This window comes from Aegilops tauschii, chromosome 6 (assembly GCF_002575655.3).
Source record: "Aegilops tauschii subsp. strangulata cultivar AL8/78 chromosome 6, Aet v6.0, whole genome shotgun sequence".
Lineage (NCBI taxonomy): Eukaryota > Viridiplantae > Streptophyta > Magnoliopsida > Poales > Poaceae > Aegilops > Aegilops tauschii.
In genome coordinates, this window is record NC_053040.3 from 169,647,072 (window position 1) to 169,663,993 (window position 16,922).

General features: G+C 43.5%; 4 long non-coding RNA genes across 4 annotated transcripts; 3 read left to right on the plus strand and 1 right to left on the minus strand.

The window, feature by feature from the left end:
• The first annotated feature begins 273 nt into the window (after positions 1-273).
• LOC120966339 (uncharacterized) lies at positions 274-1,899 on the plus strand. The gene is made up of 2 exons (XR_005759833.3): positions 274-1,120; positions 1,222-1,899. It is a non-coding gene; the product is annotated as an uncharacterized lncRNA (long non-coding RNA).
• LOC109743263 (uncharacterized) lies at positions 1,283-7,858 on the minus strand. The gene is made up of 6 exons (XR_002228034.4): positions 4,952-7,858; positions 4,693-4,865; positions 4,364-4,479; positions 3,224-3,381; positions 2,376-3,080; positions 1,283-1,681 (listed from the first exon to the last, which is right to left on the minus strand). It is a non-coding gene; the product is annotated as an uncharacterized lncRNA (long non-coding RNA).
• Positions 4,385-4,772, plus strand: LOC123494346 (uncharacterized). The gene is made up of 2 exons (XR_006665233.1): positions 4,385-4,489; positions 4,587-4,772. It is a non-coding gene; the product is annotated as an uncharacterized lncRNA (long non-coding RNA).
• Positions 7,859-13,654: 5,796 nt separating the features above from the next.
• LOC141025349 (uncharacterized) lies at positions 13,655-15,804 on the plus strand. The gene is made up of 2 exons (XR_012186828.1): positions 13,655-13,921; positions 15,016-15,804. It is a non-coding gene; the product is annotated as an uncharacterized lncRNA (long non-coding RNA).
• Positions 15,805-16,922: the final 1,118 nt, after the last annotated feature.

Here is a 16,922-nt window from a genome sequence, read left to right on the forward strand (position 1 = left end):
CCGTCTAATCTAGAGAGCTAGATCTTTTACAGGTCAAAACCGACTCTTTGTCGAGCGGTGAATTCGTGCATGCAGCTGGGTAGGATGTGGCACGGACGAGATGTGCATGCATGCAGGGGTGTGCGTTGGTATATGCATGATGTAACCACGTAGTTTTCTCTCTATTTCTCCAGAAGAATCTAGCCAAATCATGTGCCACCGATTCGCTGCTTTATGCGCCCATAAAAGCCTCCCAACGTGATCCCCTAAATCCCGCACTCCCGACCTCCCAATCCCATCACCACCACCATCTTCTCCCCGGTGCCCAGCCCCCGTCTTCCCTCCTCTACTTCCTCTTATCGTGTGCAGCTCGCGAGTCTCAGCGAGTAAGGCCGCCGGATACGCGGCCAGCCTTTGTGAACGCGGCCTCTGACGTTGTCTTCGCCATGATCGGCAACCTAGGCGACGTCCGCGCTATCGTCGGCAGCGTTCTGGCGGCGGACCGCCCACAAGGTGCACGGAGTGAGGTGCGTGCAGATCATGGTGGCGGCCATGAACACCGATGGCGGACGGGCACGTAATATCCGGACGATTGCTGCTAGCGGACCCCACCGACGCCAACGATCTCCGGAAGCGAGCAACCGTCATCGCTCTCCATCTCCCCTCCACGTGGAGCCATCAACGACAGCCTGTGAGGAGTGCGCGCGAAGGCCACACGCGGCAGGACTCCGTGCAGCGATGTTGCGGTGGCTCCTATACTCGCTACGGCCGTCCTCGTGGCCACCGCCGCAAATCCATACGTCGTGCTGTACACACCCATGACCACCCCCGTCGGGGGTCGGCCGCGAGTTCTTCCGCTTTTGGCCAGGGCGGGGGAGACTACGGTGGAGGCATGAGCAACGGTAGTAGGGGTAGAGGCTGCGGTGCCGGTGGAAGAGGAGGTGGCAACGGGAGTGAGGGTGTGGACTTGCTCTCCGTTTCCTGTTTCCATGGCGGGCCGTACTCTGCGTGGTGCTCGGTACCCTGGCCGGCCGCTGCCATTTTGTTCTTCAGTTTGTGGACACTCACCGTCTCCTGGCGCTGGCCGTCATATACGGGTGCTCTGTGATTGGTTCGTCATCTGCTGATTCCGCTTCTTCTGGTACGAGCGATCTGGCTTTCCTTGATTTCAGTTCTGGTTGATATGATTTTGATCCTTTTTGCAGTTCTCTATTTATGTTTGGTTGTTCTTGCTATTTGCAGGTCTTGTGGTCTCTTGCCTGATTTGGGTCCTGGGTATAACCAAGTTTGCATGGATGCAACATGAGGGACAAAGTTGAAACTGTGTACTTTATGATAGACTTGGTACTCCATCTTAAGTAAGCCTACATAACACACTCGATAACTTGTCTAGCGATCCAGCTTTTCCGCTTACAGTCACTGTAAGCTGATAGATGTATGACACGATGTCCAGCGCGCGATTTTGGCCGTCTGTCGCCGCCGGTACACATCTCTCACCCATCCTCTATCTCCGTCCTCCCTGTTCTACATCCCCTTCTGACAAATGCTTCGCCAAAGCGGCTTTCCCGCCGTCTCCTTTCAGGAAAACGGTTGCACACCGTGGCGCGGCTGCCCGCATTGGCGACGGTCTGTTAGGATTCACCTGTGCGCCTCCTCTATGGGTGTATTAGCATGCCCTAATGCCAGTCCGCTGGAGGATCACCTGAGCATGAAAAATATCATGTCAACGTCGAAAGTAGTTTGGTATCATGTATCTTCAGCTTCTACTATTAGGCTTGGTATCCACCTTCAAAGAAGTGTTTGTGTTGTTTATCGTATGGAAGGAAAACCTCCCAAACTTATCGTTTTATTTCCCTTTTCAGTGTCAATGTATGTTTACCTTTCCTAAATGGCAGGAATAGATTTCCTTTCGTAACTGCACATATTTGTTTCTTGGAGTGCACAAGATTGTGTTAAAAAAAAGTGCACAAGATTGTGTTAAAAAAAGTGCACAAGATATTTCTCTCTCTCTCTCACACACACACACACACACACACACACGCACACACACACAGCGAGAGTAAAGTAATTTTAAAGATATTAAGTTCTTGGAATGAAATTAGAAAATAGAAATCATTCGCAAGAAATAAGCGTGCACGTAGTTACAGCAAAGAGATTCAATGCTTTTGTAAACCAAAATATTAGAAACATGCATGTAATCTTCCAAACAGATTACATGCTACGTAGTCATGTCGTTGTAATCATTACCGTTGCATGCATGCATGGCATCAATCAAAAAAGAAAACGAGTCGTAGGACGACACCGCTTAGTTTTTCTGCAATCCATTACCCAATCTCCTCACTGTATTGCTTAGAGAGATACACTACTTTGAAGAAGCAGAGCTACGACCTGATTACCTGAACCGTCTGGCCTCTGTACACAACATGGCCGGTAGCCTCCCATGTTTCTTCTTACTTCCACGTGGAGCCGAGCGTGTCGCCCGAAGAAATATTGTACAGAAAATGCGTGTCATTTGGCGAGCTGAAAGATCTACAATGATGACTCATCCACTTTTGTACCCACTATATATAACCGTTCATACGCTAGCAAGGAAAGTCACAGTTAACGCACAGTTAAACACGGTACAATGGACGAAGCTTACTGTTTCCAGAGAGCATCCTCTGCGAGAAAGCAAGTTAAGAACAAAGGGAAGCACCCAGCACTAAGTTGCTTAGAAGATCAGCCCCATTTCAATCGCGGCAATGCAAGCAGTTCAGTAAACCTCCACTCTTATCCAATATATTATGGGACTGTCTATTTGACATTTGACTGTTTTTCAATTCAATGACATTCAAATTCCCCAACCAATGAACAGATGACACATGCCCTTGTCCCAAACCCCCACCCCCCACCGGCCGCTGTTTATTTTCTCATTTCGGGTTAAACGAGTCGGGCAAAACCCTGACCCGGTTTCAACTAAACCGGCATCACCACCAAACCTCGCTGCTCGGCAGCCTCGCTGGACTACAGCAAACAGCTAGCCATCAACTTGCTACCCACAGAAACGCAGGCCCCTTGGGAACTCTCCAACCCCTCCTACATAACAGCAGCAGAGATCTCGCCTAACACACACCACAAAAGAAAGAAACAAATCAGGCTGATGGCCATGGAAGAAGGGGGGAGAAGAACAAAGAGCAGATCAAAATCAGATAAGGCAGGCATCCATGGGAGACGGGTGAACCTGGAGAGGAAGGTGAAGGTTTACCTAGAGAAAAGCAAGAAGGAACAACAGCAGCTTCAATTCTTCACCCGCTTAGGCAATTGGGGAAATCCCAGGAAAATCAACAGGCCAGGAACAAAAAACTACTGCTACCCCCTAGCACTTCAATTCTTCACCCCCTTCACCTCTCTTACAAGGAAAATCTGCAAAAACAAAATGCGTCAGAGAAACTAGATACAGGTTAAGAAACAATCAGTAGACAAAAACTAGATACTCTGGAAATAATTCATTACTAGCAGTAGGCAGAACTTGGATAGTTTTATAATTTACACTGCAAGAACACATACTGCTTGATTGAGTATGGAAAGAACAATAGCACGCCAAGAATTACAGTGGAAAATTCCCCTAGTAATTACACTAAAAACTGGCTAAACAGACCAAGAATTACAGTGCAAAATCCCCTAGTAATTACATAGTAATTTCCAGTGCAAAATGCATAGAAATTACAATGGAAATTGCAGAAATTACAGTGGAAATTGCATGGAATTTTCAGTGGAAAATTCCATAGAAATTTCAGTGTATGAATGTTGATGCATCAAAACTTAGACTGGAACAAACCTACTGTATTTACACTGTGAAAATACTACTGCAAATTGTACTGTTACTGACACTTCTTTTCCAGAAATGCAGATTGGGAGCACGACAAGAACAATAACAGAGGACGATCTACTGTCAATGTCATAGAAGATATCATCCTAAATGTGAGTACCAAAAAAAGTGGAAAAACACTTAAATGAGAAATGATCAGTACAAGAAAAGCAAAAACTCACACACAAACACATTGCAGGAATCATTTTCATATACTGCGCTCCTACAGTCAAGACATTATATACAAGGTAAGAAACTAACCCCTGTAAATCTCAGCAGCCTGGAAGACGGTTTGATTACTTAGCTTCCCCATTTGCAATTCAGTAAAGCTATTTCAGTATTACTATTAATTTAGTACTACTGTTACATCAAGAACTCCAGTTTAATGAACATGTTGCATACAGGTACATTCAACAAATGGTACAACACAACTAAGAGGGGAGGAGTCCAGTAACAACCCATCAGTACATTCTACAGTAAGAGAAGTGAAATGTAGAAAAAAAATCATGAATTCACACAAAAAAGAGAGAAACTTACGACTTTAGTATTCTTGTGCAGACATTTGGAGAACTGGAAAACGAAGCTACACGAAATGAAGAATGTGCAGCAGAACAGAACCCGTGGTGGCATGCAGACCTGTTTGGCACCATGAACTTGGAACAGGTGGGTTCATGAAGACAAAATTCAGTAAGAAGACACATATCATAGAAGTTGAAAACTAGTAAGAAATTTATGACTGAAGCAAAATGCTAAAATGCAGGTGACTGAAGACGATGACCCTCCATGCTAAACAAGTTCACACACACCAGAAGAAATAAAACATAATCAATAGCAATAAAGAAAATGAATAATACACAAACAAATACCTGCAAATGAACTGTAGGACAAAAAGCCTTCAGTGGCCTCTTCCCGTAAGAGCGGTTATTATTCTATCAAGCTCTGCAAACTGCTTGACTTTGTTACCTCTTCATGCTAGTACACGAGGCTTGACATCAGGGACAGAGTAGAGACCGAAATTGAGATGATCAAGGAAAGAAACCTATAACAACAAACACAAACGGAGTTAAAAAACAAAGAAAAAGACACTACACAAAATAGAATGAGCTACATATGGAAAAAACTTACAGCAAAGGCGTAATGGCAGCCACCAAACATCACAGAGCTTTTCGAAGCAACTTTAGTAGAATCCTTGAATTTCTTAATACTAGACAACAACCACTGATAAACAAATTGCGACAGGTCAAGCTTGCAAACAGAGCGACAATCCTTGAAGATATGTAAACCCATTTGCAACCACTCATAAACTAAACCTATAAATCACAGTGCTAAAAGCATGAATATTACACTGCAAATTAGGGCAAAAATTACACTGTAAAATACATATAATAAGCAACACAGTAAAACTAGGGGTACACTGTAAAAATTCAGAAGAAAGAATAGGGGTACAGTGAAAATTAGCATGAGAGATTACATAACTGAATCAATGTAAATACATTGCAAAAATCTGGGAATATACACTGTAGCTACAATGTAAACCATCGTAATTCTAGGGGAAATTACACTGGAATCAGGGGGCATAGTCAGGAATTACATAGCAGAATTACACAGTAAAACTACGGCACTGAAACTGCATTAATGAATTACACTGAAACTGCATAATGAATTACACAGTAATTCTATAGTAAATTACACAGTAAAAATACGGCATGATTTACACAGTAATTCTACATGGAATTACACTGGAACTGCATGATGAATTACAAAATAATTTTATAGTAAATTACACTGAAACTACATGATGAATTACACAGTAAAAATGGGGCAAAAATACACAGTAAATACTAGTAATTATGTGAAAAAACACTGAAACTATGGGCTGACTTACATAGAAACTACCATGCAATTTGCATAGTAAGTCTGAGGCAAAAAATACTAGTAATTACAGAGTGAAAAACAGGACCTCGCTCAATACTACTACAACAGAGACACACTTGCACATGAAAAGAAGAAAACAAAAATGCAAGAAAGTACATGAAGTACAGAGCTAAAAAGCATGGAAATCACACTATAAAAATGAGAGGTAAATCATCTGACAAATACTGTGTAAGACCTACAAATTTACAGTACTGAAGCATACAAATTACAGTGTAAATGTGCAGTATATTACAGTGTAAGCCCTACATCAATTCAGAGGTAAAAATCCACTATACTCAGTCCAAAAAATACTGTGTAAAGCATACAACATTTACAGTGCTGAAGCATACAAATTACAGTGTAAATCTGCGGTATATTACAGTGTAAGCCCTACAACAATTCAGAGGTAAATCCACATCTGATTACAGTTCTGAAGCATATAAATTGCAGTGTAAATCTGGGGTAGATACAGTGATGAAGCATAGAAATTACACTGTAATTCTGGGGTATACTACAGTTGGTAAATTACAGTGCAATATTAGGCATATTACAGTGGAAAACCGTCCTATATTATAGTGTAAATCATAGTTAAATTCCATAGTAATTCGTGGAAAATAAGATGCATGACAATTAACATAAACAGAAACATTTCAATGGCATCAGACTCTACTGGGATGATCTACTGGAATAAATAGAAACTAGATTTGCAATTTGCACACTGAAACTATGTGGATTACACAGTAAGACTCATGCAAAAATACACAGTAATTCTAATGTATGACACTAAAACTGTGGGGATACACATCAACACTCGGCACAAGGAAAAAGATACAGAACCTGCATCACACACACAGTTACCATGGCATTAAGAAGAAGGAACCTAAGTACATCTAAACCAACACTAAGAGCGATTTATCCACTCACATGACAAAAGGGACCTGCAACAGAGGGCATAAGAGGAAACCTAGAAACCAACACGGACAAAGGAGGCAACACCCATCTACCAGCGAACAAACAAACCACCTACCAACGCAAATCACAAACCCAAAACCACAAAAACTCCCATCTCAAAACCCTATAACTGATCCATACATTTATCTGAATCACAGAAACTGAACACGTTGAACCTACCACGAGCAGAAGAGGAACAAAAATGCGGACAACACGAAGTAGATGATGAACGACAGCGGGAGAACGCGTACCAAAACGAACCGCTAAAACTACAAGCACCTACCATGAATCTACAACAACACGGCCTCGGATCACAACACACACCTACCACGAACCCTAACAAAATCACATCAGCAACCGACCCCTAGATCTCGAAGCTACACACCGAGAAATGAACAAAATCACGCGCTCGAGAGAGAAATTGAGAGACCAACCAACCGCAGGAGGCGAGAATCAAAGGGAAATGAGAGAGAAATCAAGCTCCACAGGTGGGGGATCTGGGAATCGACATGAACAGAAAGGGATTGCCTCCATCGCCCGAGCGCCTATTCCTCCCTTTGCCTCGCTATCTCCTCTCTCCCTTATCGCTACAGTACCGCTCAAATGAAAAGGGAAAACCACACCCAAAATTCAAAAAAGGACCACAACCGAAAGAGGCGGAGAGGAGGGGCGCGGAGCGGTAACGGGCTGGGACAAAAAAACCGGACCCGACAGAAAAAACAAGCCCGAAGACCAGACAGCCCAGCGCGAATCTCCACGCGACAACGGACGGACAGCGATTTGAATGTTGACGAATTGAATAACAGTCGACTGTTAAATAGCAAATCCATATATTATATCTAATATTTCTATATGCAGTGGGAGAACCTGATAGTATATGTTTCAAGGCGTCCAATTCTTGAAATAGTAAGTTTGGCAATTGGCTTACAAATATAAGGCTATACTCACTAGAATGTTCATGGGGGCAATGGTTCAAGCATCTGTAGTGATAGACCTTCCACGTGAAAAAGACAGCCGCAGAGAATCTTTAATGACTTTCGGGAGAACCAGCTGACACAGAAGATGAAGCCAAAGAGAAAGTTGCTCAAGTGGCTTTGGAATGTATCTGTGTAGATTACAACATTTCTACCAATGACCATAACTACTGTGCCCTTGAAGTCACAAAGGAACGAATATTTACGGCAAAAGAAAATCACAAACAATGATTTTAGCAAAGATATGCAACAATTTCTCTGATGTGTTGCCACTTCATAGGTATCCTCAACGTCCACATAGCGAGGATCCAATCATCACATACACAGGAGCATATCCACATGTCGGGCGTGTTCAAGGATTTGCAAAAGCTCTGTATCACTTTATTACAGGCACTAATCCTGCAGGAGGTTATACCAGGATGATCTGATCCGGCAAAAACTGCTTGCGACTTATTATCACAGTGTTTGTATCTGCATGTACAGCTCACTATGTAGGGTGAGCTGTATATGGTTTCAATAAGTAGTTCTTGTTAGAGGTGTGCTAATGTTAATTGTTCTGTTTGTGTCCAATCGTATGCATGGTTATAACAAATCTACTTCTTTGTCATCTTTAACTTTTATATGTACAGTTATTCCTCGCTTTAATTGATAGTGAATAACTATTTATTACTCTATTGCTTCGATCACAGTCTACATAGTTGCAACTGATTGAGGGCGCGGCGTGCCGCCGCGCGGGCTAAGCTAGTTATGTACTATTCATAAGCAAATTAACATGAAATCCTTGTTGTTAAGGGGGCCAGGCCAGGGCGAAAGCTAGACTCAAACGCCCTTAACATAAACACACACAAAATGAACGAAATATTTTAAATTGTCAGCTAAATAAAATATACTATTTTTTCTCTATATATTATATTCTTTACAAATATGTTCCGGAGCACAGAAGTAAAGTGTGTTAGTATTTAGTTGTTTGTTGTGCAAAGCATTGTTGTAAAAACAAATACCTCATCAAGACTAACAAATGATTTAAATACTCATAGTCACACTCATGTTGTTATCATCCATGTTGATATCAACATGTGTATAGCCCTCGTCTTATCGACTGAGGTTAGAAACTATCGGTAGGTCGCCAAACTCAAAATTCATAACCCAAACAATGTATCTCTTCCTAATAATAAAGCAGTGACTGCTTCTGGTTGTCCGATATGTCTTTTTGCAGAAAACCCCCTGACTTTTCCAATAATTAACCCGCAGTCCGTTGTAAGGTTAGAACAAACCATTTTTTTTGCTGTTTACATAAAAACCCCTGGATTATACACTAATTAACCCGCAGTCCAGATTTAAGGCACAGCGAATCGTTTTTTGCAGTTTTACATAAATGCCTCTGATACCTACGGTAATCACCCCGCAGTCTATTGAAAATAAATATTTTCAAATAATCGTATCTTTAAACTGTAGCTCCCATTTTAACATGTTATATATGTTATTTGATTTTAAAAATATGTAGAATCTGAATATGATGTTATCTTACAATATTTTTAAAATTATATTTAGGATATAATGTTAATCAATGGCGTATGATCCGTCTTTATTTCATACCGACGCGGATCCGTATTGCAACATGTAAAATTTAACGTTAATAATTGGGAAAGATTATAATCCTTGGGCATGTTGTACTTGCCCAGGTTCTCTCTTTGTACAAGTTTCATGAGATAAGACCTTACGTACATACCTTTTCTTTGCAAAATCCACGCGCATACTTACCATCGGACTACATTCTTTTTAGTAAATACACAAACAATTTTTATAGGATGTACATACACTTATCAAATTCATGAACATCAGAAGTACATGAATGTTTACTTCAAAAATATCCAAACTATTCGTGTGATAGTCATGCACGTACATAGTGAAACCGATAAATACAATCTTAATTTGTGTTCCATCTGTTGCATATGATGGTGATACATGTAGGCTTTCTTGTATAAACTTAATCTATAGACACAACCTCCTTAGTGTCAAACGACACCACAAAGGTGCTGACTGAGTGTGGTTGTAGGTGCTTGCCATCAATATGACGAGTCAGAATCAAAGTTGCGCCGAAATGATAACGGCTTAGATAAAACTTTTTACTCCCGTTGCAATGCACGGACACATTTGCTACAGTATCTATCAGCGACCGGTTGCAACAACGGGGAGGTAATAGTGATGATTATTTATCAATTTTATAATCAATCAATGATCAACATGGTAAAATCTCAAAGGGCATATAGGCTACCTATATAAACAGAGATTAGAGACATACTTTCACTTCTTTGTAACTGTGATCGCGTCTTCAGGGTCCGATCTCGCCTCACCACGAGTCGGTGTGGTTGCGTGGGATGCAGCGGCGAGGCTATCTCCGGCAGCCCGCCCGGCCTCCGCCGACTCCAGAGGGCACCACGCACGCACATGAAACAAGCATCGTGTTGTTTCCGCAGGGGACGATCTAGATCATGTTTGGTTCTTCCATTTCTCTCGCCCCACAGCTTATGTTTTTCCCCAAAAATTGGGCGCACAATTGGCTCGTGGATTAGGGAAGGAACTCAGGAGCGATTTTCCCCCATAATGACCCCCTAATTAATCACGTGCAATAACTGCTCTATCCGTCAAAAGTAGCGGCTAGTAGGAAGGAAATCAGTGAAAATGACGGACGCTCATTTGCAAACAATGCAATAGATAATACATGGGCGCTAGGCTCATTTTTTGAAAAAAGGAATATATTAATATCAAGAAGATATCAATTACACCCAGCCTCTGCACCTACAAGAAGTCACAAGACCTCCAGGATGCACACAGTCAAAGGAGAAAACAAAAAACAAAGGAAAAACAAAGATCCCACCATAGCTAAGCTCATAAGAGCATCGTTAATAATATAGACAACAACCGGCTATATGAAGTTGCCATGTTACTTGTAGCCAATCTAATGGCCCATTCATACAATACTTAGACATACTAGTATGATATACCATTAATATATGACCTATATCTTTCTCTCACAAAGGACGTTGGAGCTCGTGCTACAACCGGCTGTAAGCTTGTAGCCCGCTTCTCTTGTCTCTCCTCTCCTCTTTCCTTCACCTAGATATAAATCTGATGTGGCATCTCTTATAGCCCGCCTACGTCACTCTATTATACTTGCTCTAAAAGAGCAGAACACATACCTCGGGGCCCGAGGTGTCGCCCCGTTCGCCCCCCCCTATGGCCGAGCCTGGGCCCTGCTAGTCCCCCTGTCTCCGCCGCTGGATGGGACAAGAAGCCACCTTAATCATTTCCTAAAAAAGAAACCATCTTAATTCGTATGTTGTGAATTAGATCAGGGACCTTGAAAGAGAATAAATTGCAACCATATCCTTAAGGGGCATAAGTGGAATGACTTCGGCATGAGTAAACATGACTCCAGCCCAAGTTGCGGACTCATGTTTACTCATGCACACGCCCCTTCCACTATCACCATCTCATCTCATCCCATCTGTTCTCCTCTCCCCCACACTACCATCTCACACCAACACAGGGTGAAGCCTAGGACAGGGCGCTCCTCCCTCGTTTATCTCCTCGCGACAAGATTGACGGCTCATGGTGGACGATGTCATTTCCATGACCGGAGCAAATAATGCATGTGTTTGACATAATTTTGTATGGTTAAACACCAAACAGATCTTGGTCTCATATTTAAAACACCTTATGGATGATATAAATGGGCGTGAGAAAAACATGTGATGTGCGCAACCATCAAAGGTGAGATCGAGGCAAAGTCCCTCGCCTGCTTGGTGCAAGCGAAGTGAAGAGTGAAGCCGATGCAGGGCAGTCGTGCAGGGGCAGCAGCAGGGTCCAGGAGCCTCACTAGCATGACCCTAGCAGCGGCAACGTGTGATGGACATGCAACATAGGAGATATGTGGGTGGTACTGGTGATGGCTCTATTTTATACGCATTTTTAGAGCTAATTTGTTGCATATTATCTTCATATATCATGTCTCATTGAACCATGTACATCTCTATTATGCAGATTTCTGATTTTCACTCTTTTCATTGTGAGCATGCATATTTTGTAGTTTTGTTAGTCTTTATTAGTTTCCTTTATTTTTGTTGTGTGTCTACAGGTGTTTTGGAGCAACATAGGACCAAGCAAGATGAAAAAGCTAAAGATGGGTTAAATACAGAGGACTTTCCATCACCAGACTTGAGCATTTCGGAGTGTCAAAATGACATTTTTGCATAATACTCAAAATTAAGATCTAACATCGTAGATGTATCGACGTTGCTCCCGTGATTCGAACGAACCTAAGAACGTCAAAAAAGGAGTTCATATGAAAAAGTTACGACCATTTTGCCAAAGAGGTCAGAGCCAACAACGGCCCATAGTACGTCCACGCCAAGTCGTATGGCATCGAGACATGGTCGAAATCGCGTACATCAAGCGCGATTCTTCCCGGATTTCATCCTTGTTTGTTCCTACTACTTCCTTGGCCATCAAGGGACGTATTGGGAATGGATTTGGCTCACCTAGATCCCTTGGATCAAAGTGGAGGCGCTACATCAACGGAGGAGACCCGAAGAGGCCTCCTATATATACACCTCCAACACTAGCCACCGCGAAGGATGCTCACACCCATCTTTTTGCTCCAAGACCACCTCCATAGAAGAAGAAGGGCCGATGGAATAAAAAGGAAGGTGAGGCTCTGCCACCGAGCCGCACTGGCCTTTAGGTCGGTGCCATCTCTGATGAGTCCCTTTAGTAACCCTAAGTTATCAGACCCACGAGTTGATGTGCACCTTGAAGGCAAGGGTTTCTACCAAGCTTTTGCAAGAGCATTAAATTTCATTTTTAGACCGGGTCGAAATCAAGTTGCAACATAGATAATAAAAATAGGCATGGTTAAGAGGACTTAATTCTTATAACCATATACTTGCAACGGGATCACTGTGGTATTAATTTGTGCCCTAGAAGACACTCGCCAAGATGTTCTTGCAATGTATCAAAGTGGGGGATGTGTCCAAAATATGTCTTGACCGTAGCGCGTCCTACATCAAGAGTCATTTGTCCCACCGAAGGCCCTATCCATCCCACGGGGTTGCCATGATAATTAAGATAGAATTAGGCAAAAGCATTAGGCATTTAATGACTACACCTCTTGTATCCCCGGAGATAGGATTCACGCTACCGTACTAAACTTTTTTGTCACTGGTGTTCGGAATAGCGCTTCACGGTTGCTCTTTCCTTAGCCACCTTGTGGCTCAAACTCCATGAACTTGGGTGTCAGGGTTAAATCCAGCAGATCTTTGGTAGGGGGTCTATAACAGCCCCAGAGGTTAGCTGCAGTGACCACTTTCTAGTGATGCCATGTCACCATGGTTGCTAAGCAAAATTGCCACTTGATAAAAATCAAAGCCAAATTCCAATTTGTAATGCAAGTCAAATATTTACATCTTCAAACATGCAAGAAAAATAGTTCATAATATCGAAAATATTCCCTAAGTATTTATGCTAAGGAAAACAACATCACCTAAATTCCCAAAATGCCCCTGGAAATTAATTAAGTGGATCAACAGCAAAATACTTGACCCTTTTAATTTCTAAAAATGTTTAGACATTTCCAAGTGCCCTGAAACTTTTTGTGCACCTTCACAATGTTGCCATCTATTTGTGTGCAAACTTTCACAATTAACAAAAATATTATAGTAGCTGATTTAAATAGAAAACAACGTGGAAAAAGTGAAACAAAAAAGAAAAAGATAAGGAGGAAAGGTGCACTGTGCACATGGGCTCTATGTGCACACTAGCCGGCCCAGCCCACCAGGACGTTTTCCCCTACCTCCTGTTCACACGAGGCTCGGTGGCCGGCGTGCGCACATCCACGCCGCAGATCAGCCACGTGTCGGCCATCCCCCGCATCCCCGGGGCCTACTTAGGTCGCCCTCGACCCCGTAACAAACCCTAGCCACCCTTGTTCCCCTCTTTCTCGCTCTCCTCATCGTTTTTGTCTTCACCGAACACAACCGTCGTCGCGCCGCCATGATTGCCATGGCCACCGAGCATCCCTCACCACTCATTGATGTCCACGAGCTCCGCCGCATCCTTCTTCTTCAACTCCTCCACCGTATCGAAGCCGGGGAGTAGCACCGATGACGCCCGTGCCTTCTTCCTCTGACTGTGGCCTCTGTTCGTCTTCACCGATTCGTCGGCTCCCGTCCACCCCGAGCACGTCTACGGCTCCATTGTGAGCCACTCCTCCGGATCCCCCCTTTTCCTGCCCGTTCCATCGTCGTTTGGCCGCCGCCCCTGTACTTCGGCCGCCATGGCCGGAGCTCCGCTCCCGCTGCGTCATTATGTGCCCCCCCCCCCCCCCCCCCCCGCGCTGCCGCCCAGCCCGCACCCTGCCTCACCCCTGCTCGTGCTCTCCTGCGTCCTGTGTGCCCCACCACGCCCGGAGCCCGTGTGCTTGCCGCATCCATCCAGCCCCGCAGCCGCCTCGCGCCCGCGCAGCCCACTCGCCGGCCGCGCCCTGGCCACTCCCCGCCTGCGTCGCTGCCCGTCTTCACCCTCACCCGGCCGCTCCGGTGCGAGCTGCTGGCCCTTGCCGCCGTCGCCGCGCTGTGTGCGCCTGTGCGTGAGCACGGCCACATTATGGTGGCCACCTGTGCCACTGCCATGTGGGCCCCCATTGCTAATTAGTTTAATTAACTAATAACTAAAATTAGTTAAGTTTATAGTCTTTGACACTGGGCCCACCTCCTGGTTAGCCTGATTAGTTTAATTAAAAACACGGTTTAATTATCCCAAGCCTATGACATGTGGGTCCCTGGACCCAGTTGACCAGTCAACTGTTGACTGATCAACTATTGACTCACTGCTGACCAAGCCCCCTGGACCCCACCTGTCCGCCTCTATGGACACTGTTGGGTACACTTCTCTATGTACCCATAGCAATCAGCTATTTAAAATAGTTTCAAATTAATAATAATCCACTAAATAAAGAAAGTCATCTAAACTTCAAAAAATCATATAAAATAACCCGTAACTCGGATGAAAATAATTTATATATGAAAAATGATTAAAAAATAAGACGAATATGTTTAGGCCATTCACATACCTGCCACATATCCCCAACACTACAAACATGGAACCTTCCCCTCCGGTTCGTCTGTCTGATAATTGTCTAAAGTCGGGAAAATATTCCCAGATATTTTCCCGCTCCGTCTGTAACGCATAGCACTGCATTAGGTCACCCCTAACATAGCATATTGCCATGTCATGCTCTGTGATGCATTTGTTAGCTTTATATTTATTGTTTATTTCCCCTTTTCTTCTCAGGTAGACCTCGAGACCGACGCTGATGCTGCCCCCGAGTACGACTATGATACGTCTCCAACGTATCTATAATTTTTTATTGTTCCATGCTATATTATATTCTGTTTTGGACATTATTGGGCTTTATTATACACTTTTATATTATTTTTGGGACTAACCTATTAACCGGAGGCCCAGCCCAGAATTGCTATTTTTTTTGCCTATTTCAGAGTTTCGCAGAAAAAGAATATCAAACGGAGTCCAAACGGAATGAAACCTTCGGGAACGTGATTTTCGGAACGAACGTGATCCAGAGGACTTGGACCCTATGTCAAGACATCAACCAGGAAGGCACGAGGTAGGGGGCGCGCCTACCCCCTGGGCGCGCCCTCCACCCTCGTGGGCCCCCTGTTGCTCCACCGACGTACTCCTTCCTCCTATATATACCTACGTACCCCCAAACTACCAGATACGGAGCCAAAAACCTAATTCCACCGCCGCAACCTTCTGTACTTGTAAGATCCCATCTTGGGGCTTGTTCCGGAGCTCCGCCGGAGGGGGCATCGATCACGGAGGGCTTCTACATCAACACCATAGCCTCCCCGATGATGTGTGAGTAGTTTACCTCAGACCTTCGGGTCCATAGTTATTAGCTAGATGGCTTCTTCTCTCTCTTTGGATCTCAATACAAAGTTCTCCACGATTCTCGTGGAGATCTATTCGATGTAATCTTCTTTTGTGGTGTGTTTGTTGAGACCGATGAATTGTGGGTTTATGATCAAGTTTATCTATGAATAATATTTGAATCTTCTCTGAATTCTTTTATGTATGATTGGTTATCTTTGCAAGTCTCTTCGAATTATCAGTTTGGTTTGGCCTACTAGATTGATCTTTCTTGCAATGGGAGAAGTGCTTAGCTTTGGGTTCAATCTTGCGGTGTCCTTTCCCAGTGACAGCAGGGGCAGCAAGGCATGTATTGTATTGTTGCCATCGAGGATAACAAGATGGGTTTTTTTATCATATTGCATGAATTTGTCCCTCTACATCATGTCATCTTGCTTAAGGCGTTACTCTGTTTCCATGAACTTAATACTCTAGATGCATGTTGGATAGCGGTCGATGAGTGGAGTAATAGTAGTAGATGCAGGCAGGAGTCGGTCTACTTGTCTCGGACGTGATGCCTATATACATGATCATACCTAGATATTCTCATAACTATGCTCAATTCTGTCAATTGCTCAACAGTAATTCGTTCACCCGCCGTAAAATACTTATGCTCTTGAGAGAAGCCACTAGTGAAACCTATGGCCCTCGGGTCTATCTTCATCATATTAATCTTCCAACACTTAGTTATTTCCTTTGCTTTTTTACTTTGCTTTTATTTTACTTTGCATCTTTATCATAAAAATACCAAAAATATTATCCTATCATATCTATCAGATCTCACTCTCGTAAGTGACCGTGAAGGGAGTGACAACCCCTTTATTGTGTTGGTTGCGAGGTTTTTATTTGTTTGTGTAGGTGTGAGGGACTTGAGCGTGGCCTCCTACTGGATTGATACCTTGGTTCTCAAAAACTGTGGGAAATACTTACGCTACTTTACTACATCACCCTTTCCTCTTCAAGGGAAAACCAACGCAGTGCTCAAGAGGTAGCAAACATCAACCTTAAGACATAACAAAATTTATCACCTCGTGGGGAAGTTAAAATAACTCCAGCCCCCGAGCCTTCTAACTGCATGGATACATCAAAATGAATAGTCCAATATGTTATCTGGCTTCTCCTCGGGCATCTGCAGCTTTGTCCAGTCATTGATGAAATCCACAAGTGCGTGAGATTTGATAGCTGTCCGAGGCATGTATTTCAAACCATGGGGACCAAGCTCAATGGCCCACTTGGCTACCCGGCCTGTGGCTTCTCTGTTTTGAATA